The following is a 24086-nucleotide window of genomic DNA, read 5'->3' on the forward strand; positions in this document are numbered from 1 at the left end:
TGCGTCTGAGGAATCAGTGAAATTCAGTTTTGTGAAACAGGAAAAAAAGACATTTGAGAAGAGCTGGTTTCTGACATTTTCATATAGACATGGTTCCTGGTTTCCACATCACCTCTTAAAACCACACGCACTCAGTAAAGAGACATTTATTCCATTATTTCTTTTTTCAAATTTTTGGTACAAAGTTTATTTTCAGAAGTTCCCACATGATCCTTTCTCTTACCAGGAATTTTCTATCTCCGATTTATTTTCTTTATCTGTTGAAGCAAAAGCAGTAATTGCTACAGAAAGCAATAATGGCAAATATTACAAATATTTTACAGCAGCATTTATTTGTCTCTTTGCCTCAAGAAATTAACAAAAATAAATCCAAAGACAAGATCCATACTGCCACAAAGGCTTAGGTTTGTAATATCCAGAAGTACGCTGCGTTCCCGTATATGAGTTGTACAAGTCCAGCACAACTTTCTAAGTTTGTGCAGAGCCTGATAAATAAGACACGGAAATATCAGTTATGTTATACTGTTTCTAAGGACTTTTACTCTGTAAAATGTTCGGCCACTCAAAGCTATAAGCTTAATCACATATCAAAGAACACAGGCAATAAAGCCCATTTTACTAGAACATATAGTATTAGGCCAAACAAAACATAAGAGGACAAAATCTAGTGGTCACTGAAGCCTCTTCAAAAAAGGTCTAAAACAGAATGTTTCCATTACGTATCAGAATAAAAATGTACTGTATTAAAATGTGATTTTTTTTTTTTTTTTTTTTTTTTTTTTTTACAAGCTTTTAATCAGTCTTCAATTTACAGTGCGGAACTTCTGCCAACTACAGTAGTTTAACTTTGGCACAACACTAAGTTCCAATCCTTTTGGTATTCAAGTCCTGTGTGTGTCCAAAAATTTTCTTGGTTTCACAAAAGATTAGGCCCATTCACAGTCAACCAGTTATCTTGAACTTTTTCAAGAATTGCTTCCCCTTCACCACACTGGGCAACTACAAAGGAAAGACACTGTAGACTATTGCATCATTCAAAAGAAACTCTTCATTCTAAACAGTGACAGTATTGTTGCTTCCTTTAACATCACATACAACAGACAGATCACAGAGGGCGACACACTGGACACCCTCTAAAAACCTTGCTGGTCGTGAGTGAATTGTCTTCCTCATACTTCAAATATATAACAATGCATTACCTTAATTTCATTTCACATGTCAAACAGGACATTTAAGTATATTGCAATATATTATAGAAAATTGCAAAGCGCCATCATTTCTGTAAACGAGATCGACACCTGTTAACTCTCCTGTGCACATGAAGAGCCGTACCTAGTGCCACATTTTCTATACAATATAAAGCCTTCCCAGGTAGGGCAACTCAGCTTTAGTGCATTTCTGTACAGACTGTAAGCAAACATGCAGATAGCCAACTATGCAAAATAGGAAACACCTTTGTAAGTTGGAACTGGAGGCAGGGGGAATATTTTGACATCATAACAGAGCTCTTGCAGTTTATCATATCACAGATGAAGATTTGAATCTTCTGCCGTTCTAGCACGTTCTTTAGGGAAAGTTTCATGATAGGTATCTAGTATTGGACAAGCATAAGGAAATACTTTCATCATCTGGGACACAAATATTATGTGTCTTAACACATTCTAAGTTATGCACGATCCATATAGTTCATATGTTCATATAGTAATCTTATCTCTAAAATACTTGAGAAACCCCAAATCATTTTTAGGCCACAGTATTATAGCCAAAGATCAGTTACTTTATTCACCACTGTAGTGCTACCTGCTCTAGGAAAAAAAAAAAAAAAAAAAAAAAAAGGCCTCACACTTCCCAACAAGCATCAAGTCAGAAGCAGAGGTAAGTACCATTGCTAACTACAACACAAAGACAAGTGCTGCAATCCAGCCAGCACACTCCCAGGTGAAGATCCACCTCACCTAATTTCAGATGTCTGTAGTGTCCGTGTCTGCCTGCAAGCCACATGTTAAGAGTCAATGAAGTTCAGGGTGCAGTTCATCTGACCAACTCCAAGCATGTAGGATCAACGGGCTTGCATTTGTTAGGTATACTGACTAGCTGCAGTGTCTTGCTCAAATGCAGAAGAATCCCACCTTAATTCATGAAAAGTGCTACAGGATCCTCAGTTATCACTCTACATTTTACAATGTCATGTAAGTCAGATTTGCAATGACTATCCACTGAAAAAGTGAAGATGCTCTTCACCACAGAAGGAGAAAAACTCCCAAGAGCTCCAATCATTAAACTTGAAAATACTGGATGTTACCTGCCTGTGCTTCAAAATCTCCCCTTTTAAAGGTGGGAAAACAATACAAAAGTTTGAGCTATTGAGTGTGTATAAGTAGCTATTGAGGGGATTTTTCACCTTGCTACATCTTTCATTTTAAAATCTTTTCCTACAGAATTTTAACACATCACCAAACCTCAAGTAACTTGACCTAGTAAGTTTGTGTCATGCTACTTGCTAAATCTACATTACAAGTTTGGTGGAGAGTATAGGTGTAATCCAGCACTGTTCAGTGCAGGGAACCAAGCCCTCTACTAGCCCTTCCCATATCTAGTTTACATCAGCATCATGAACAACTCTCAACAGTTTCACTGCTCTCTAATCACAGCCACCATCTTTTCATTACCACTGAATGTAGGCAAAATTATTTTCCAAGAAAAAATAAATTAAATCAAAGAAAGTAGCTATATGTTATTGCACTCTATTTTTGTGCATTCAGGTTAGAGCAAGGATATTTAATATTACAGAAGCTTAAAGATTATCTTCTCTCCTTGGGAGATATGAATATAGACAGATACATTCAGGTGGAGGATGCAAATCGATACTGCTGTAATTACAGAAGCAAATGCTGAAATCCAGCCTGGATACATAGTACTCTGTTAAGTGCAAAAGGGAAAACGCTCCCCACCTTAAGCTACAGCTTGGTTACTCAGCAGCCACAGACTAGTTGTCAGTTACTGCTGTGCTCTCATTTCAGAGGAAAACGGAGGAGGAAAAGTGTCAGCACCTTTAGGCTTTCTGGCCTACGGGGACTGCATAAAGCCATGAATCACTTTGTATGGGCTCCAGAAATGCTTTCTCTGCTCTGTAGAGAAGGGAGTGCACTTGCCTGCCTCAACAGTTCCTTGGCGAGCAGGAGGAAAATAGGCTTTTGCCCAAAGTCAGCAAATCTTGCATTAGAAAAATTATTTCATGTCATGTGAGGACATCATTGCAAGTTTCCTTCCCTATAATCAAAGTTACTGCCAGACCATATTGCATATAATGGCATGAAAACAAAAAAAAAAACCAAAAAAAAAAAGGTACTGGACAAGGTTGAAAAGGGAATGGCCTCATTTACTATACTGTATTAGAGACAATCCACTAAATTCTAATCATGAGGTACTAGATATCTTTCCTCTCCTTTGCTTTGAAAACAAGACAGAGATTTCTAAAAATGAGTGATTGCAATACTTTACTTGTTCTGTCAGAACAAGAGTAAAATTTGCTTTGCTTATCAACTTCTAGGTAACTGAATTGTGCAGGGCAAGCAAAAGCCTTCAAGCTTCTACATCTTCCCTTCTTTCCACTTCTTACAAGCCAGCACTCTGTTAGTTCATTCAAACCTCCAGGGAGGACTAGCTCTTTCTTTTTACAACAAGCACTAACCATGGGGTCAGTGAGAGGTTGATACTGGGAAGACAGCACTGTTTAAGATGGAACTGTGCTCCTTCACTGTACTCAGAAGCAAGAGCAGAACATGGCATGAAGCAGCATGATACAACGATGGTGGATGCCTCACCCAGTTGTGACACCACTTGCTTTCTTTTAACCCTTTCTTTCACTCCATTCTGGCACAGGATTATCTTTATTCTCCCTTTAGCTGAATTCTAGATACAGCAAGTAACTGGTGTTATCAGATCAGGTACTCCTGGCAGAAACAGCAGACGGAGAGGAAAGCTCAACCTTAGCTCTAAAGGAACTGGTGCTCACAGCTGAATTCTGAAACAGTGCTCCCAACGAAGACTGAGAACAAACGAGAGGCAAGGTCTGAGCAAGGTCAGTTTCTTCATCTCACTCTCAATGACAATCACTGGAAGCTGGTTCATAACTGGCTCAAACCTAAGAGGTGAAGCTCCACACAAATAGAGAGAACATACCACAGGCTCATCTACACACAGTTCTTCACCAAGCAGGGAAATCCATAAAACCCCACATTGGACACTCACCCCAGGGTAGACATACTTTCTTGCCCCTTCGCTCCCCACTGTCAACACAGCTCAGTCCAAGTGGCTTCCAAAACATCCTGCAGGTGTGCATAAGCTACAGGAGGGAGCCAGGCTGCAGGGGCGTGCTGCTGCTGAGCACTGCAATGCTCAGGTTCATCATAAAGACACTTGCTGATGTGCTTAGGTTGAGGAAGTTTCCTGTATGTAACCGGTAGAATGAGAAGGTGCCATATCCTCTCCACCCACCAGGCAATTTCTTTCCTCTCAAGTGACCATATAGTGTGCCTCGGGCACCTATGCAAGGAGCACAGCAGCCTAAGGTTGGCCGAGATGAATCTGAGCTAAACTACTGTTACCAGTAGCTTTGAGTTCCCACCAGCCACAACCACAATTCACAGACAGAGACCAGCATGCTGATAGCTCTTTCCAATGCTCCTCTCCTGACACAGGAGGCCTCCGGAAGGAGCTTCCCTCTCTCCCAGTACACAGTGCAAATACACGTGCTGCAAACATGAAATAAACTGGTAACTGATGGACTCTGTTTGTTCAAAGAGAAATAACAGACAGATTAGGAGCAATAATGAATGCATTCAATTGCTTTCTTTAGGCTGAACTCACCCAGATTTTTCTCATCCTTGGCACAACTGAAAGGCTTACAGTGTGCACGTAGCCCAAAGGAAATGTGGACACTCCGCATCTCTCATTAGCTGATCCACAGCACATGGCTTAATTTAAATTTTATACTCTGCAGAGATGATGATCCTCAATGGGCTGTAAATACTATTATAACTACTGGAATACGTGGAACTGTAATATTTACAGCAACTGAAAATCTGGCCCAGTATACATTAGCCGCCATCTCTGACCATTTTACTGAAAGAAGAAATTCAATCCAACTATATTTAGTCTGATAAACAATGTATTTCCTCTTCCTGTGTTTTTCAGACCAGATGTGCTAAGGCCTACCATTGTAGACGAGTGTTATTTAACAGAACACTGCCAAAATGGAAAATTTCCCAGTTTAATCAGATCATTAACTTGGATCTTTATTTTTTTCTCATCTTTTAAAGAAGGCTGGATTTAATGATAATATAAATGCGGTCTCTGCTAACAAAAAGTGGAGATATTATGGACAGGTTGCTTGGGCGGGTTTTAGTTTTGGGTTTTTTAAAAGAAAATTAATTCTGGGTCAAGCTTAAGGATTAAGGCAACTCCAGATTTTTGACCCCCTATTCCCAGCAGAGCTTGAAGCTAATATAAGTCTTTATTCTATCTGCTGGTATCTACAACAGCCTCATCCATACCATTACCAGCCAAACAAGAGTATCTCCCAACCACACGGAGCAGTCAATGCTGAAAAGGCCAGACCCTGATCTCTCTTACAGCATCTCACATCCATACAGAGTTCAATGAAATATGCTGACAACATGGTTTTGCTCCTCCCCCATTCCAAAGTTAAACCAAGGGATTCTTGGCTAGTCCTCTCCAGCACCACTGGCTACTTTGTGCCTCACCAATTTGAATCTTGGAAGCCAGGCAATAGTTTCATCATCAAATTCATGACACACACCAAAAGCCACTGCCTTTTTCTTTCCAGCAATCTCAAATAGTCAGAAGAGCTCACCGCAGGAAATGGCTTTCACAGACAACATCCTCCTGTAATTCAGGCAGCCTGTTCAACCTGCGAGCAGAAAGACAGCTACAAGTGTCCAGGGAGAAAGGCGAGTTAATATTTTTTTCATCAGACGTTTCTTGCTTCGATCTGGGTTTCACCCACTACCAGGCACAAAACCCAGATCTAACATGGGCTCCTCTGTTTCAGAATATCATGACTAAAAGGACTTTCTTGGTCTTTTGACAGTTATCACAGTGAGGAAGAAAGAGTAATTCCAGATTAGGTTCTTGGAAATGTGGAAACATTAGGATGTATTTTCTCTACACTAATCTGTCTCTCATTGGTCATCAGATGCAGAAGCCTACAGAGGAGATGCTGACAGATGTACAAAAGGAGGTTGCTAGTATCCTTTCTGTTAGTGTCAATATAAAAGCAGACAATGCTGGCAATAACAGCAGCACCAATTAATCATCATCACCTTTTGACATCTAAGTATAAAGTAACATCCCTAAAAAATACAGACTGATCGTAGCAAGAACACAAACTACTTGTCCTCAGAGTGCCAGTTTTCTAGGATGCCAGACATCTGCCTAAACTAACTTCTGTGAATTTGGCCCATTGTTTTTAAGTTGCTAATTCAAACTCAGAGTTCTATGTGTTGAGACTAAATGGCCTTCTTTTCCCCCTCCCTCTGTTTTAAAGACACTTGTTCAAGACGTAGATGTTCTGTATCAGATTAAACTACTTCTGACATTCACTTCACATAGATCAAACTACCTCTAAAAATAAGTGTGTTTCCCCAGTAGCCTCAAGAACAATCAGCATAGTGGTGAGGTGAGCTCAATCTGTCAGGATGAATTTAGGTTAAACTTGCGCACAAATCATTCAACTGGGCTATCACTTATTCTTATTCTTATTCAGAACAACTAAACACAAGCGTGTTTATAATTTCTAAGAATCTAAAAGCCATATAACCTCTTTTTTTTTTTTTTTTTTGAGAAATAAACATCATGTCATAGCCACAACTTGAAAAACTTTCTTACTAGCAGCCAAAGACGCTTTTCATCTCTGTATCTGTGTATTCTTAGAGAACTCCAAGCAACTCTGAACAGCTTTTAGGCAGCTTCCACCTCACGTTTACCTTAAAATTCAGTGTAAGTTTTCAAGAAATTATTCTTTTCAGCTAGAAATATACGTACTTTTCTTACCATTTCCAACAAAGAGTGCACAAGCTAAAAACAAATGTTACTATCAACTGCACGAAGTCTGTCAGGCATTTAAATTAAATTGATGTAGGATACACTGATTGAATGTAACAAAAAGCATCTTCTAGCATTAGACTCATTCAGTCTAAATAATTATCAACAAAGAACATTTCAGCACAAGTTCTGTAAACCCAAAACACTTTGAAGGTACACAAAAGGTGCCATAATCACCTCGCATTCTTAAACCAAGCAATCCTCACCCCTAGGTTCATTGATTCCTTTGTCACACTTTTCCCCTTCTCTTTTGTTTTGAACTCTTTCCTTAAGGAATAAACCCAGGCCTTGAAACCTTTCAGGTGAAGTGGTGTTTGCAAAAAGACATCTTAGGTTTTTGCATTTTCATCCTTCATGAGCGGGCAATGTTCTCCTACATCAACGAAAAACACGTCTATGGTTTTTTTTGAATTAAACAACATAAAGCAATTAAATATTGAGAAGCAGTCACATGAATGATGAACATGAATCTTCCAGTTGATAATGCGGAAGAGGAGGAGCTGAACTGAATCTGACTTATAACCCCATGTCCTAGGCTAGGCCTAAGGATGTCCATTGCTTTGTAGCAAGGAAGCAAATAGTTGTTGCCTGCACAGGTAGCATCTTGCTGTCGCGGATGAAAGTATTGACACGGTAATGATTTAGAAAAATAATCTAGATTTATTAATAACTAACAACTATTTGTCAATACAAAATAGCTCAGAAAGAAAAGCGACTTATTCAGGTTCTAAAATGACAATATTCACTCTAACTTACTTAACGGTACCTTAGTTTATACACATATGTACATGCACATACACAAACCAGACATATACATACAGAAACAAAGGGGTTTGGATTTGGTGAAATGAACACAAAAGGGACAAGCACACAGGAACAAGGGTAAGGGTACGTACCCACACACACACATCCCCACCAACAAACAGGTGAAATAGAAGCTAGCTCAAAGAAAATTTCCCTCTCGAGTTTAGAGCAAATACTCACAATGCCTTGGCATTCCTCAACGGGCGATAATTGAGACTCGAGTGGGGGGACTTCGCCCTGGCCTTCCACCTGGAGCAGACGACACCTTAAGGGTTTTGGTACCTGAGAGGCGTCCCAGCTCAGGGGAGATGCTGGTCACAGGCTGCTGCGATCCAGGAGAGCTCAAAGGGTCTCTCTGGTGGTCGCAGTTTATAGGATCCAAGATAACTGACTTTTGTCAAATACTATCTGGTGCCTTCCGGCAGTTGCACAAGAATTTGAATAACATGCAACCCTGTTATTGTTCCATCTGATCACATCCCAGGCATAGGTGTGTCAGGCCATCAGGAGATGATGGGCCATTATAACCTTTTCCAAGCAATTGGGAGGGGCAGGAGCCAGGCTCCTCAAGGTTATCAGTCCTTATCTCCATAGATTGGTGGATAGCTTGGGGGAATGTGGATGGAATCACACCTGGCACCAAGCAGCCCAGCAAGGAGGGCAGGGAGGGGTAAGAATTGCACCACCACACTTGCCTATGTTCTTTTATGTAGAAGGAAAATGCGAGCAGGTGCTTGCTAAATTGAAGGCCATGAAAAATCATTTGGCTCTTCACCATAACATCCAACCTAATTAGTTGGGTTTTGGCCCCCAAATCCCAAATGGCATGTCAATCTGATTTTGAAAGTTTACGCTTAACATGTCAGGGGCGTTCCCAAGTATCACTATCATCTGTTTCTTCCTCATCTTCCTGATCTTCCAGCATTTCATCTTCCTCCTTGTTCTTATCAAACAGCTCTATTCCAAGTTCTAATCCTCTTTGCCTTTCTGCAAACCATTCTCTGACCTGCTCATATCCCATGTGAGATTTGGCTACCAGTTCATCGAGGTCTTGCTCATTAAGGAATCTGTGCTTCATATAGTAGTCCTTTAGGATTGCTGTTCCAGTTTTGAATTTTATGACAGACACACCTCTGTCCCAGCAATTTAACCTCGTGCTTCCCTGAGGTCTCCCCCGAGGCCTCCCCCTCCCCTTCAGTCTTCCTTTTCCTCTCTTTCTCGCAAAGCCTCGGCCAATCAGACTGTTTGCATTGGCACTCTAGTAATAATAATACCATTTCAATCCTCCATTTTTCCAAGCATAGCGAGTATCTCCAAACCAGCTCACAATTTCTGATCTTGGGAGCCCAGTTTCTTCTGCTAGTTTGTTGTATTCTTGTAGAGATGGCCACTGAGTACGGACAAAAGAACTTTTAAGCAAGTGCAACTGCTCTGGTGATTTTTTGCCTATTTTGCTTGAAGTGGAATACACTGATTTGGCTCCTGCTGCTCCATCTCCCACAGATGTTTCTCCAGTCTCTTCTTTTGAGCTGCCAGCATTGCTCTCGTTCAAGTCAGCTCCCTCTTCTTTCAAGACATTCAATTTCCTTCTTTCTGTAAACCAGGCATCAAACTCTCTCCTGGTCAGTTTGGCTATTAACCTATTCATCTCTTCATCAGTAAGGACTGGCTTATTAAGAAAACCTGCTTGGAGGACCTGCAGCTGTTCAGCAGTCTTCTCTTTGAATTTCTGCTGGTTGAAATCAGGAAAAGCGCTCCATGATGACTTGTTCTGTGGAGTGACTCCCGTTGGGGACTCATTCATTTCATCGCTTGAATCAATAACAATGGTGGCACACGAATCACTGTTGAGATGAATCCCATGATTATTCTTTGAGTTTCTCTGATTGTAGCATGTATCGCTGAACCACTTTCTGATCTCTCCTTTAGTCAGGGCCGTTATTTTCATAAGTCTTACAATTTCTGAATCTTGAGGAAACTGATTTTTAAGGTAGCTGACTTTCAATTCTGCCAGCTGTTCCTTAGTTTTTTTCGCTCAGATTCCAAAGGAGTCAGGATTCATCAGCGCGCATTCATTTTTGATAGGCTGAGGGGCTGGAACAGCAGCTCCTTGTTTGGTTTCTGCAACAGGCTGAGCAGTGTGAATCTGACTCTTCTGTAACTGTGTTTGGTTTGGGACTCCTGCTACAGTCAAAGCTATTGGGGCTGTTACTGGTAACGTATTTGCACCTGTAACTTGCGTGAGAACAAGTCCTGGCTGACCAACTATTTGGCATGTCTGTAAAATTGAAGGCAAACCATTGCTAGCGGCAGAAATGTGTGCTGGAATAACAGTAATTGTCTGTGGCACGGTATGCACCGTGCCATTAAATTGTTTCCTCCTTGCTTCCTCCACTTCCTCTGGAGTCCAGCTCACACCGTGTTTCAGACGCTGCGCAGAAAACCATATTCTAATCTGTTCCTCTGTGTGACTTAGCTTGAGTGGAAAGAACAGTGATTTCTGACAAGGCTGGATATGGGAATTTGTTGTAGGTGTTAAGCAAAAGAGGACTGTTATCCAAAGCAGTATTATAGGCTGGAATGCTATTTACAGGTATTAGGACTTTTGGAATCAGGTTTGAGTTCTGTGGAACAGTGATTTCTGACAAGGCTGGATATGGGAATTTGTTGTAGGTGTTAAGCAAAAGAGGACTGTTATCCAAAGCAGTATTATAGGCTGGAATGCTATTTACAGGTATTAGGACTTTTGGAATCAGGTTTGAGTTCTGTGGAGCTGTAAAGGCTGTTATAACCTGTGCCACCCCAGGCTGAAGCACTGGTGCTGGAGTCACTACGGCACTAGCCACATCTGCTGCACTGCAAACACCTGAATGGCTCGCTTTTGACTCAGAAACTGCTGGTGGTGGGTTTTCTACTACTTCTTCAGAGTTTGGCTCCTTTTCAGTTCCCTTTTCTTCACCAGCAATGTCATCAACTACATTGTGGAAAACAGCAATACGTTTATTCTCAGTTTTGTTTTTCATCATTTTCATAATAGGAGTTTTGCTGATTGAGATCCCTGATGAGGGGACCTCAGAAGAGTCAGCCTGTTCAACATTTTCTTCTCTAACAAAACTCCCGCCAAAAGTGAGATTGTTCACTGTTTGTTCAAAGATTGTCTGATTACTATGTTTCACCATGGTCAACTTAAAATTCTCTTCTCCAGGGTGGTACTTCAAATTATGTTCTGAGAGAGCATCATATCTTTTGGTAAGAAAATTGCATTCTACACAAACATAGGATGAATTTAATACTAAGTTGGGATGTTCTGAATCTACGTGAAAAATAAACATATTGAGATCGGGAGTTTGAAAAGTACAGTATTTACACTCGTAACCACCTTCTACTTTATTCTACTTTATTTGTATTTTTCTGATTGTCTGAATCCACATACTCATGAACATCCTCATCACTTGTTACGCTCTCTGCTGTAGGGTTATCTGCTGGCGCAAGTACAGGTGGTCCTTCCTCCAACTCTGATACCATTTCTAGATCCGGATCCTGCTCGTTGGCTAAGACCATGCACAGTGTTGTTGATTTTCTTTTACTTGCCATGCCTGTTATGTGAGAATGATACTGACTGGTCAGGTACAGACCTAACTTCAAGCTCTTCTTGATTAATAGTAATGGCTTTCGGTACTTCAAGTCAGTTCTTGTAAAGTCTCAACATTTATCCCGTTAGCAGATTTCCTTTTGTAGTGCAATCAGGTTAGAAATAGTTGAGGATGAAATGTTGAGAGAGACTGCTTTAAAGTCCACATCCACCACCTGTAGCAAAGAAGAGACAGTGGAATTAGTTAAAGAGTAATTTCTATTCTGCTACGTATTTTGGCTTAAGGTAATTCAGTCCTTTGTGGTTCAATCTGCCACTGTTCATCCCCTGAAAACAGCAGACCCATTCCAAAAAGAGTTACTCAAACTAAGTTAAGAAAGGCAAAATCCAATCCACTTACTGTAGGCTGAAATTTGTTTTCGTGCGTGTCAATGCACTGAAAGGCATAAAACACAGGATGGTGTAAGACAGGGAACCTTCTGACTGTTTCCCTGTCTTCAGAACCCTTTTTCTTGGCATAATGTTGAGGTCAGTTGTCCTATATAACTTGCCTTTGAACTGCTTTGCCTAAGCTCTGGCAACATTTCTCGACTGCCCCATGAGCTCAAGTCCTTTCTATCAAAAACTCAACCCTAGTATGACATCTCTACTACTGACTCTGTCATGTCCCTCATGTCTGAGGTTGTGAAGGGTCCCAGAAAAGGCAGGCCTAAGAGTGTTTTTCTATTGCATTCTATATGCAAACATGAGTATGTCTTTATCCCAAGACTGAAAACAGGCAGAACAATGCCTTTTTTAAGGCACTTTGACAGACAAAAGATGACTATCCTTTCTTCCTAGCTCCCCAAATGTCATTCTCCAGTTGAAGACCAATCCCAAACCAATAAAAGTTGATTGCTAGCACATGGCAATTAACTGAAATCTGTTTTCACGCCTCTATGCATTAACAGGGACATGACTGATTGTGTGAACTGTACCGGAGAAAAAAAGCATTGAAGACTGATATAGCAAGCAGAAGCCAAATAAAATGATGTTTAGAATTCCTTGTCCATTTCTAAGAAATCTAAAGTACCACCAAATAAATCTCAGGCCTACAGAAATTCAGAGAATAAATGTAACCTTAAATAGCATAGACTTGAGAGAATTTTATCCCACAGGGAGCAGATCTAGTCTGTTGGAAATGATGCACAAACTTCTGCAGAGGGTTTTAATTCTGTAGTAGTTTTCTTCTTGAAATAAAATCAGACACTGATTTCTCATAACAGAAATCCCATAGGTACCATTAACTTTTAGACAGTGGAACATCATCTACTTCCCAAAGTGGGGGCATGCTCAACTTCAAGGGGAATACTCAGTAGCTGTTACAGAAGGCCAGCTTTGTTCATGACAAAGTCTTAAAGGAAAAAGAACAGTGTAAAAGGAAGAAATGCAGTTACAAGAAATGGGAAGGGGAAAAGAAACACTATTTTCACTGTACGGTAAGAAGATTCTTTCGTTTTGATTATGGCAGAGCAGGACTTGTGGGTAGGAAAGAAGATAAGTAATTCTCAGCTTCCCATTTTTTCTTTAGGCAAAAGACAAAACTGTTCATCCATAGCTGCTGCCCAGTGCTGTTCCATAAGCTGCTTTTTTGAAACTGTATGCCTCACCTCACTTTTTCATAAAAATCCTCCCCAAATGTTTTTGACAGTCACCCTCTGCACTCCTTCTGTGCTTACATTCAAAGTGCACAGCCTGACACGATAGGCTTTTTATGCCAAGGATACGGTTACATGGTATTAAGGACACCGACAGTGCTCAATAAATTGTGGGTAATCATCATTCTGGGATGGCAATTATTTAATAGTACTGAAACGGAAAGATACCCTTCTTCTACAAGTTAATGCTGGCAGTCTGTAAAACTACACAGAAGTGTAAAAGATATTTATTTTAATGCCTATATAATGCATTTCACACCATCTCATTTATCTTTGCAGTGAAGGAATCATGAAGCAAAGCTAAATGGATCCATTTGTCTCAGTGTCCTGAGGGACAAGAGGTAGAGCATTACTAACCATACTGCTTTTTTTATGGGGCTAGAGGGCTCTTGACAAAAGACAGACAACTGCCAAGACTCAATGTTGAGCAATGCTCTTGGGGAAGAGCTGGGTGGTATTACCTAATCTTTCTGCAATCTTGAGTAAAATTTTTAAAATGCCAGAAATGCCCGTTTTCAAAAGCTACTTAACAGCTAGCTTTGCTGACTGCGAGTTGCAGTCTGAAAAAGCGACTGCGGTACTCCACAGTGCCTCATCCCTAGCACAGCACGTAGGATCTACATGCAGGGCGGCATGAGTGAACATAAGAGCTTGCTAAAGGTCCTGTTCTGGGATGGCACAGAGCCCAAGTGAAAGCAACATTTCACCTGACATGCAGTGTTGAAGCGTGTTCAAGATAAGGACGGAGATAAATAAAATGGGAAACCTGTCCAATAAATCAGTAAGCGTTTTTCTCCAGTCTCCTCATTTACCCAATAGCATTCACAGCGTCTCCAAGCCTACAGATCCATATGCAATTGCAGCATTTGCAGCCGTTTAGCTAAATCTCTGTACCACGTACCTGCTGTGGTTCAGTTGTGCTCATCGTGCACAGGCAGATTATCCTACCCCTCCACTGTTTACCAATGGAGAAATAAGTTTCTTTAACACAAGCACATCTCAGAAAAAGAAAGCTGCATCTACGCTCTTCTGACTATGCTATGTAAGATTTTTTTTTTTTTTAAGGATGTTGTGATTTCAAAACCCAGTTTAATTCAGAGCTTAATGAAGAGCTACGACAGCATTCACTGAAATCTCAACAAAGCAAGATGCTTGCAACCCTTCCTAGACTTCTTTCCTCCACAGACTTTACAGAAACCTCCGTTCTCTTCTCCTTGGCGCTAACAGGATTATTCCATCTGTACCACTCTGCTTGACATGTTCTCTCAGTTTACCAGGGGATTATGAAAACTTGCACTCAAGTAGTTTATCAAATCAATTATGCATCAGCCTTGTACTTCCTCTAGAACACCTCTCCTGTACTGCTCACAAGAATGCCATGTGGGACCTTGCCATCTATCTTGGCTTCAGTAAGGTCTGCAACATTTTGTTCCAGTAGGCTGATTACTCCAGCAAAAAATGAAACCAGATTGGCTTGACATAGTCCGGTTTTGACAAATCCACCTTTTTTAAGAACATTTTCCCAATTCTCTACATTCTTACACAGTGATTTTTAGTAAATTCTTCCTGTATTGTCCTGGGAATGAAGATCCTGTTAACTGATCTGTGATTCCCTACATGTTCTCCTCCTCTTCTCATGCCTCTCCCTCATTTAAGACTAGGTACTATGTTTGTCTGTCTCAGGTCCTCTGAGACCTTTCCCCATCCTCTATGAATTCCTGAAGATCATCACGAATGGTTCAGATTATTTAGTCATGTATTTGACCCTAAAATATATAAGGGACAAGCCAAAACATTGTTTAAGATTTTCTATTTTCATCTGGACTGTATTTTTATCCCTCGCTGTTAATATTGACATTGTGTAATTTGGTTTGTAATGAAATATCCCAGGTGTTTGCTTTATGTTAGAAGCATAATTTTTCAGTGAAAGAATCTGAAGCAAAACTCTCAATTAGTTGCATTCTTGTTCTCTCAAGATCAAAATAGATTTATTCTCCACAGTGGAATTCAACATTTAAAGTAGTCTCTATAGCAGATTTGGATAAAGATTTATATAAATATTCTAAACGCAGGCAGAAACCTTCTGCCCCTTTTGATTATAGTTTGAGAAGGAAAAGATGAGGGGTTGACAGCAGAAGACACACATAAAAGAATCTGTTTCTAGCACAAATTTTTTACCTACCTCTTCCTTCCCTCCCCAAACAGGAGTAACCAATGCATCAAGAAAACAAATGAGATTACAGAAAGTGTTCACTGTGTGTTCAGGTTGTATGCTTTATGAAAAGGCATTTCTCCCTGCTTGCTGTATGACACTTCCATCCTGTGTGCAGGAAAAGTGTGCCAACAAAAAATCCAAACCCAAATGTCATTTTAAGAACATGCACAGAGTGGCTCAGGAGAAGATGAAGCAATAGAAACTGTTTCTAACTTTTAAAATCACCTAGATTACAAATTGCCTACGATCTCTCTCAACGCAGAAAACATTTTGTCTTTTTCTTATAGCATCTGATTAATCCATGACAACATGCAATCGTTGATCCTTTGTTTAGCCTCCTTCTAACTATTACCATTTATTCAGAGTAGATATATCCATGTCAAAAACTATTCCGCACACAGCCCAGTGTAGGCTGATCTGCTATGATCCGTACTGCCTCTCAGCGAGGTGTGTGAAGGACTTAATTTTATAGTGCCATTTTCTTCAGCTGTTCATTATCTGCAAAGATCAGGGGGGCATTACTGCTTATGACTCCAAAATAAAGGCAAATTCTCTACCTAAACTCTGCAATATTCACATCTCATCCCTGTTTTTAAATTAGTTCCGGTTCTAATTCAACACAGGCACAAAACTTGTCAAAATTATTTCAGCAGGACTTCATGTGTGCTACAAAGATAAGGGCATGCTTAGGGTCCTTGTCACATTACAATTTGTAATAAGGGAGGCATCTTCCAAAAACGACTGTACTGCTTGCCCACACACAGTTTCAGGGTATGCCAAAGCCAGACCCATGTGGAGCACTGGGAAGAGAACACGAAGCCCAACAGAGGCTGAAGGGAGCCTGTCACGGGACCTGCGAGTAGGTTTTCTTGGATTCTCCCTATCCCCACTGGTTTTAATGGGTGATGAGCAGGTTCCACCAAACTAACTTAGAAGATCAGGCCAGAAGTGACCACTAAATAACCTAGATTGTCTTTCTCTATTACAAAATTTCCCCCAGGTATCTCTACAGGGAGGACAGTAACTTGTGCCACTGCTTTTGACACACAAAGCCATCACCAGTTTTTACATTTGATCACATAGAAGCTACTGATCAAACATGGCAAGTACTTAACAATCATGGGTGCACTGACAAAGTACCTTTAACATATATGGTATGTGTCTCTGCTCCTCAGTCACATAAACATTTATTTTTCACATGATGCAGTCACCTTGGTAGCTAAACCTCATACAAGCAGGTTTTGTTTTTTCTTTTTTTAACCACTGAAGTGTTCAATTCAAATTGTGAGCACTCAGTGCTTTTAACATCAGACATGTCTGCTCGATTATTCTTGAAAGTGAGTATCAGACTGCTTATCATACTCAACAAAATGGCAGCAGAGTTAGGGATACTTTTTTTTGCATAGTTACAGCTCTGTTTTGTTTTGCTTGCTGTGCTGTTACACAGAAAAAGGAAAGGAGAAAGAAATCAAATTACTGACATGAAAAGATTTTCAAATGTGTTTTGGGTTGAACAAACATTTAATTCAACCCAGAAAATCTTTCATATTGGCTTTTAAAAAAAATTGAACACTAAGGAAATTATTCATTTTAGGAATTGTTTATCAAAAAAGTTAATCCTTAAAACATCAAAACAAAAGGTTTATTTCTCCTGGGATTTTCTTCTTTAAAATGAAATTATCTGGCACAGACATGATTTCACAAAATGTTCCTTTCAACTTGAATCTGCTTTCACTTTTTTCCCAGACAAAAAATTTCTAGAGACCTTCGTTTTCCCAGGCCCTAGTCTAGTGCTGGAAATACAAGATCTTCCTTTTACTTCCCAGAGTTTGTGTCCCCAGACACCTTTCAGCTTCTTCACAGACCAAAGCAGCCGTCCTGCAGATGGTCTCCTTTGCTAGACAGCCCTACTCATTCTCTAATCATCCCTCATGCTACACAGGAACCCCCACACTTCTGAAGGTGACGCAGCTCGGCACAAACTGTCTCCCTCTCCTCTCCCCCTCCTCCACTGATTGCAACTAACCACATGTGCCCTTCTCACATTGGAAACCAGATTTCAAATCGGCTGCTATCTACTTTCACTAATATTTGCCTGTCATCATGGCAAAACGGTATCTTCTCAACAGTAATTAACAGTGTTGGGAGCACTCTACCCTTAAACAAGTGGGACTAGGTCTCAGGGATTAGCAACTCCCAACACTTTTACACCTTGCTGCTAGACCAGTGGCATTCGCAAGCGTGCATGACAGGCATAAAGGCATGATCAAAAGCAGGTAACAAAAGATCCCGAAAATTCTACCTTGGATACAAAAAGGCAGTGATACATTATGATTCACAATTCTGCCTTTTTTTTTTTTTTTAAACAGTGGAATGCATTTCTCAGACCTCAGGGCTATATCCTTGCCAAATTTCAAGTTCCTCTGTCAAGTTCCTCTGTCCCTGAGGCACAGAACTGTTCAGAAAAAGAATGGTAATACTGCTTTTACACTGAGATTGCCTTTCCTTGCTTCGCTCCTTGATGTTAATTTTGCTCTTAAACCAGTTGAATGTTCCCCCAAAACTCAACGAACAGAGAACAAAAGCAGTCTCCAAATAGAAACTATGTGTGAGAAATTCTCATTTCAATGGTCATAAGAAACCGAAAACAAGGACTTACAATGGACTCACCAGGTGACCCTAATAGGCACTGCTACATGCTCCACATGTACGCACAGACTTGCATACACCAGGATACAGACCTGTAATTTATGTAACTGTTGTCTGGAGAGGTTTAGAGATCTGCTGGGAACTTTTAAGGAATTTCCATCCTTGGAAATTTTCAAAACTTGGTAAGACCCCAAACAACTCTATCTTCACAGTTAACTCTGCTTTGAGCAGGACGCTGAACTAGATGATCTCCAGAAGCCCCTTCTACTCTTAATTTTTCTCCTCACCATTTTTGGATGTTTCAGCTTATAACTAAAAGGAAGGAGGGTAGCTCAAGCTGCCTACATAAACACTCTCTGCAGGTCTCATCTATCTAGTAAAATACCACTGTGTACCAAGCTAACCTTTGTGAAAAGCAAAGCATTTTAATTTGCAACAGTGACCTGACTCCACCCCCCCTGCTGAGTTCTGTACTGTACTCCGTAGATGCTCCCACTGATTTCTGTGGGAGATAATGTCTTATTCTGTGCGCGACAAAGACGGATCCCCCCCCGCCATCACGCATTCACGGAGTGGATAAACAGTGTTTACTGCCAATCAGCTCAGTGACAAAAAGAGTAAAAGACAGGGGGCTATAGAGCCTTCCAAGTATAACACATGGAATAAAAAGCTGCATCTCGAAGTACGGTCACCCGTAGAAGTCAGAGAGGTAACTGCGTACTCAAGTCACCACGGAGTAATGAAGGGTCTTAAAGAGTCAGTAGACCAGAACAAGTACCTCAGCCCAGGGCAGAGGGAGCAGGAGGTTTGCAGTGACTGTGTTTCACATGTTCTGCTTCACAAGCACCGCTGGATTAGGAGCCCAGCAGTAATGCTGTCCCCCACTGCTCCCAGCTCACCCAAACGAAGGCCTTCGACGCAGCAGCAAAGTAACTCAGCAGGAATCAAGTCTTTCACCAGACTGGTTCCCCGCTCCATCGTTATCCAGGATGAAGCCCCAAACTCTGACTGTGAATCTCACCTCCATGACTTACTTTCTACGACACGTGGGACCCCTCTCCTAACTGCTCAGAGCCCTGCTGAGGAGACAACCCCCAGTTTGGGAGCCACTGGCTGAGGCAAGCCAGGGGCTGCCCCTTTTGCCCTGTTCTGCTGGAGCTGACTGTCATGTGAGCAACTCCTGCAGGAGAAACACAAGCCTCCCATGTTCGGTCCTGGCAGGGAAGTGACAGCGACAATCACCGAAAACAGATTACACAGTTTCGCTTTTTGTCTCTCACATGCTAGTATAATGGTGGAAAATTAGCACAACAGGATTTAAGTGGAAAGTATGTAGCTAACTAAAACACTGTGTTTAAAATGAATAGCTGTGGGGCTGCTTGCCTTTTTTTTTTTTTTTATTTCCATTTGATTTAAACACCATCAAAAAATTGGATTAGTTCTGTTTTAAAATATAGTGGTCGTTCAAAGCTGCATAAATATCCTAGGGTCAAAATCATACTCTCTCTGACTTAAATGAGAATAGGCAGTAGAATTTTATTTCTAAATACTGTAGGTGTTAATAAAAAACACATTTAAGAAGCAACAGAAAAGCCTAAAAAAAATATTACACATCACCAAACAAGATAGCATCAGAGTTGGGGGTGAAGGAAGAAAAGAATCAATATTATGTTTATACCTCCTATTATTTAGAGTAGGAAAATCAAAATCAGTTTTAGTTAGAAGTAATTTGTTAATTTACGCTAATGTGTCAAGAACACACTGAACACGTTCACTGCAATGAGTAACGCCTACCTAATTTACCAGCATTAAACCAGTCATCCTCATTAAGAGCACCAATGACTGCCTGAAGTCCTGTTCTAACTGTAAAGAGGTAAGTCTTTATTAATGGGATAAAAGCACTGAGGAAAAAATCAGTATTAAAATGGACAGTTGTAGTTCATATAATTTATTTTTTTTAGAAGCATATCATCTTCACTGGAAATTCTTAGTGAAAACACTGAATTAGTGGCAGTCAAGGACTAACCTTACAGACAGACACTCACTTTGAAGACATCTGCACTGAGTGAAGACACAAATTATTTTCTGAATGACAGAAGTGTCCTGCCTCAAAATTGAAAAAGCAGTACAGGTTGTTTTCTGTGTAAAATCTCCAATTCACATTTGAGCATGAGCTCTGCCAGAGCTCAAACCTTAACAGACATGGATACAACATCACAGAAACAATACATTTCAGCTAAGAAGTATGAAAAAGTTTCATATTTTGTCTCATTAAAAAATAGCCATGTTTGAATAAATGTATTCTTTGATATTCTACATATTTACAGTAGCTTAATTAATAATACAGACATGTTATGCTGTTTAGGGGAATTCTTAACTAAATTTTCATTTCCAACCACAGGACATAAATTGGGAATTACAGGCACTAACCATTATCTGAAGAACAAGATATGCATAATTCACTGTTTTCTAAGAAATTGCCAAAAAGTAAAAATTAATACTCTGAATGTACATTGAGGTAAAGGACAGATGAAATAAACACTCACTGATACAATTTCTCCCTTCACAAAACAAAGTTTTTCAAACCACCACAGTATCAAACAATGAGAATCATTCATCATTTATGAAAGTTAGCAAAAGCTCAAATGCAAATCAAGATCAGAAGAAATACTTCAAATCAAGGATCTCTACACACAGATCTAAATTGTGATTAAATCACCTATTTTAAATAATTTTAATTCTATCAGTTATGCCAGTTCCCATATATTAGGATTGTTTTTGAATTAATGCATTAGGCAAATGATAACTGGGGGGGGGAGATGGGAGAATACAAAGATTGGTTAGGAGAGGCAAGATGAACATGTTTAGTGTCATTCTTGAATCAACCAAATTAGAAGAGCCCAGGATATGACGAGTGGGGTGTGGTACTCAAGGAGAATGTTTATGAGAGTGTCTAAGTTTAGCATAAGAGAATAGGCAGGCCTGGAAACCTCGTGGGAATAAGATGCATCTCTTGTTGTAGGCGGCCCCAGCAAAATGTTACTGGTTCACTAGTAACTAGTTCACTGGGGCAAGCTTTTTTTTCCTCCCCTTTCCCTTTTTTGACAGCCAAGTACAATATTAGCTCGCCTTTTTTTTTTTTTTTTTTTCCTGGCCATTGTCAATCTGAGGCCGGTTGAGAATATTTTGTGTCTAGACTAATAAATGTTTGAGAGGATTTTGCAAGACTGGTTTATGGGAACTGAATCCACTTTTTGTTTTTCCGCTGGAAAAAGCAGTATTAAAAGCAAATGAGCACCATCATGCTTTTGTTCTAAATTGCATATTACAGCACTGCTATTTTGTGTGCAATCACTACATAATTTGGAACAAAAATGCTTTTTAAAATTCAAAGCTATCCCTGAGCTGCTAAGGTTCTCTTGGAAACTGAAGGAGGAGTCTGAAATTACTGTTCTTTTGTTTGCATCCCCCAGTGAGAAAGGCAGCACACAACTAGAAACCACTGTGCTTCGAGGCAGCATGAATCATTAAGAATAAAGATCAACCCCCCCTTCATTTAAACATTAGATATTAAAACTAAATCTAGGACAATGGTAAACTAAACACACTCTTTCCTTCCCAACCAGTTACTGGTTAAATAAAATATCAAAGGGACTATATAAATCTTGTAACTTCCTCTACTGAGATGAAAAAAGATATTTTTGCAAAATATGGCCTGTCTAGATCCAATTACAAGCATCAACTTAATCAGTGGAAATTACTGGGATATGCATGGGCCAAAACCTACATCATCTTTTTAGTATTTGTTTTGGAGGGCGGGGTATCTCAAGATGAAATGGCTGACTGAGCTTTTCATTTCGTTGTTTCGGGTGGAAAAGGCTGAATCTTCCCGCATAAGGTAGTGCGGAGAAGCTGCTCCGGTGCAGAGCAGTCTTCAATTCCAACCCCCCGGAAAGCTCACACCTTCAGCCCCAGCTCTCTGCAGCATCCGGAATTAAACATTACCTGGTAAGGAAGAGGGCTCCTGTTCGCTAATTCACAGATAGTAACTTCATGAGGATTACATCCCAAAAGAGGATATTCACTCAAATAAAGGAGCATATATCCGCAAATCTGCCCTTAGAACCAGCTCGTGCCCATATGCATCTGGCCTGAACTGCAGTGAAAACATTCCTCACTCTTTGTCAGTAAGCACACGTGACCACAGAGTGTGGTTTATGCACCGTCATCATCCACACAGATATTAATATACTGGAAAGCTTTCAAAGCAAAGGATTCTGAAGTAAAATTTCCGTGTATTTAGAAACATAAAACCTCTCCCTCTCTGAACATTATAGACAAGGATTAATATATGTATTTCTAAAGATGTGCACATGTGACTATTGCTCTACTATATATGGAAAGAGTAAACTTACTTTACTTCAATATTACTCTTTTTTCTCACAACTTCCTGCCTTTCCCCAAAAGAAACAAACAGCTGATATTAACAAAGCCTTATTTTCCCCTGCAGGAACCCACAAACTAGAGGAAAAAAAAAAAAAAAAATGCTACTTGTCAAGAATTATTAGGATTTAAATTAGTATTTAAAGTTAATGTTTGTGGACTGTAAGATAAAACACCCAAAGCTGCAATCATTTCACCCCCCAAAAATTCTACCTTTAATTATTTATTTTAATGAAATATAAAAAATAGTTCTTTACTTACCCACAAACTGCAATAAATTTAAGGAAAACGTATTAAGAAGCCAAATTTGAAAACCACTCATAAGATACAAGGAGTAAAGTTGTGTGGGTTTGCATCGTGTTTTAACGGATAGCTACAGTACCGGCAGAGATCTTGTACAGGCACCAATTGCTCAAACTGATCCACGCACAAAAAACTTGAATTGATGTGACGCTCCAGGTATGATGAACCTTTTGTCAGTTCAGACCCCCACTGAGAAGTCTGGAGGACAGAGAGCCATAAGTACTCAACACTGCAAACAAGGCTGGACACTGTGCAGTCCTGAATGCTCCAAAAATTCCACCAAAGCTATAAATGTGTTTCACATTGCTGAGAATCCTACTGAGAAACAGAAACCCCTGAGTTTTACCACTTGCTCCACCTAGTTAGGTGGCAACTGCTGCCAGGTGCCTGTAGTTACTGCCTAATTGTAGTTATTGTCTAATCAGTAGTTACTCCTGATACAGCTCTGATTGGCAGAGCACCCTCAGCTCCAGCTGATGTTGCTGAAGGCAGCTGACCTGTGGATAAAAAGGCAGTATTCTACTTTGAAAGTATTCTAAAGATTAAACAGGAGTCTGGGCATTTTCAAGAAGCACACAGCTGTAACTAAGGTTTAACTACCAGTCTTCTACAGCTCAGGTAGTAATAATTTTTCTTTCCTGACTCCTTCTCCATTGTGTCCCCTCTTCTTAGGGGATACAATATTCCTAGATCTCATTTTGACTGAATTAGCAAAACAGAGCCTTACACCAATGCACAGAGCCAATAGGAGAGGCTTAAAATCAACAGCACTTTGACACAGGAAGCATGCCCTTCCATTATAACACAGGGAGCAAGGCCATCATGTTAGTACCATGTTTTGTTTAGGCTAATATATCTCAATTTTTAGGAAAGCCAAGCTTAGAGACCTCTACCAAGACTGCCTCCGACTATACAAACATGCATTCCCATCTATAGAGTTCTTAGCAGCTTTGTAAGGTAAAACAATGCTAAAATAAATGCACTCCTCACCTATAAACAAGGAATCAGCCCTTGAAACCTACACAATTGCCTAATTGACATTGAAAGCTATTTCCTATCCAATTCATAGATTCATTTAGGCTGGAAAAGACCTTAAAGATTTTAGAATCCAACCATTAACCTGACGCTGCCAAGCCCACTGCTAAACTATGTCCCTAAGCATCACATCTATATGTCTTTTAAACGTCTCCCGGGATGGTGACACCACTACTTCCCTGGGCAGCCTGTCCCGGTGCTTGACAAACCTTTCAATGAAATT

The 24086-nt window shown here is 40.2% G+C and overlaps 1 pseudogene; it reads right to left on the reverse strand.

Annotated features, from left to right (window-relative positions):
* Positions 1-8758: 8758 nt before the first annotated feature.
* Positions 8759-11523, reverse strand: LOC141955015 (zinc fingers and homeoboxes protein 1-like; annotated as a pseudogene).
* Positions 11524-24086: the final 12563 nt, after the last annotated feature.

This window comes from Athene noctua, unplaced genomic scaffold (genome assembly GCF_965140245.1).
Source record: "Athene noctua unplaced genomic scaffold, bAthNoc1.hap1.1 HAP1_HAP1_scaffold_66, whole genome shotgun sequence".
Classification (NCBI taxonomy): domain Eukaryota; kingdom Metazoa; phylum Chordata; class Aves; order Strigiformes; family Strigidae; genus Athene; species Athene noctua.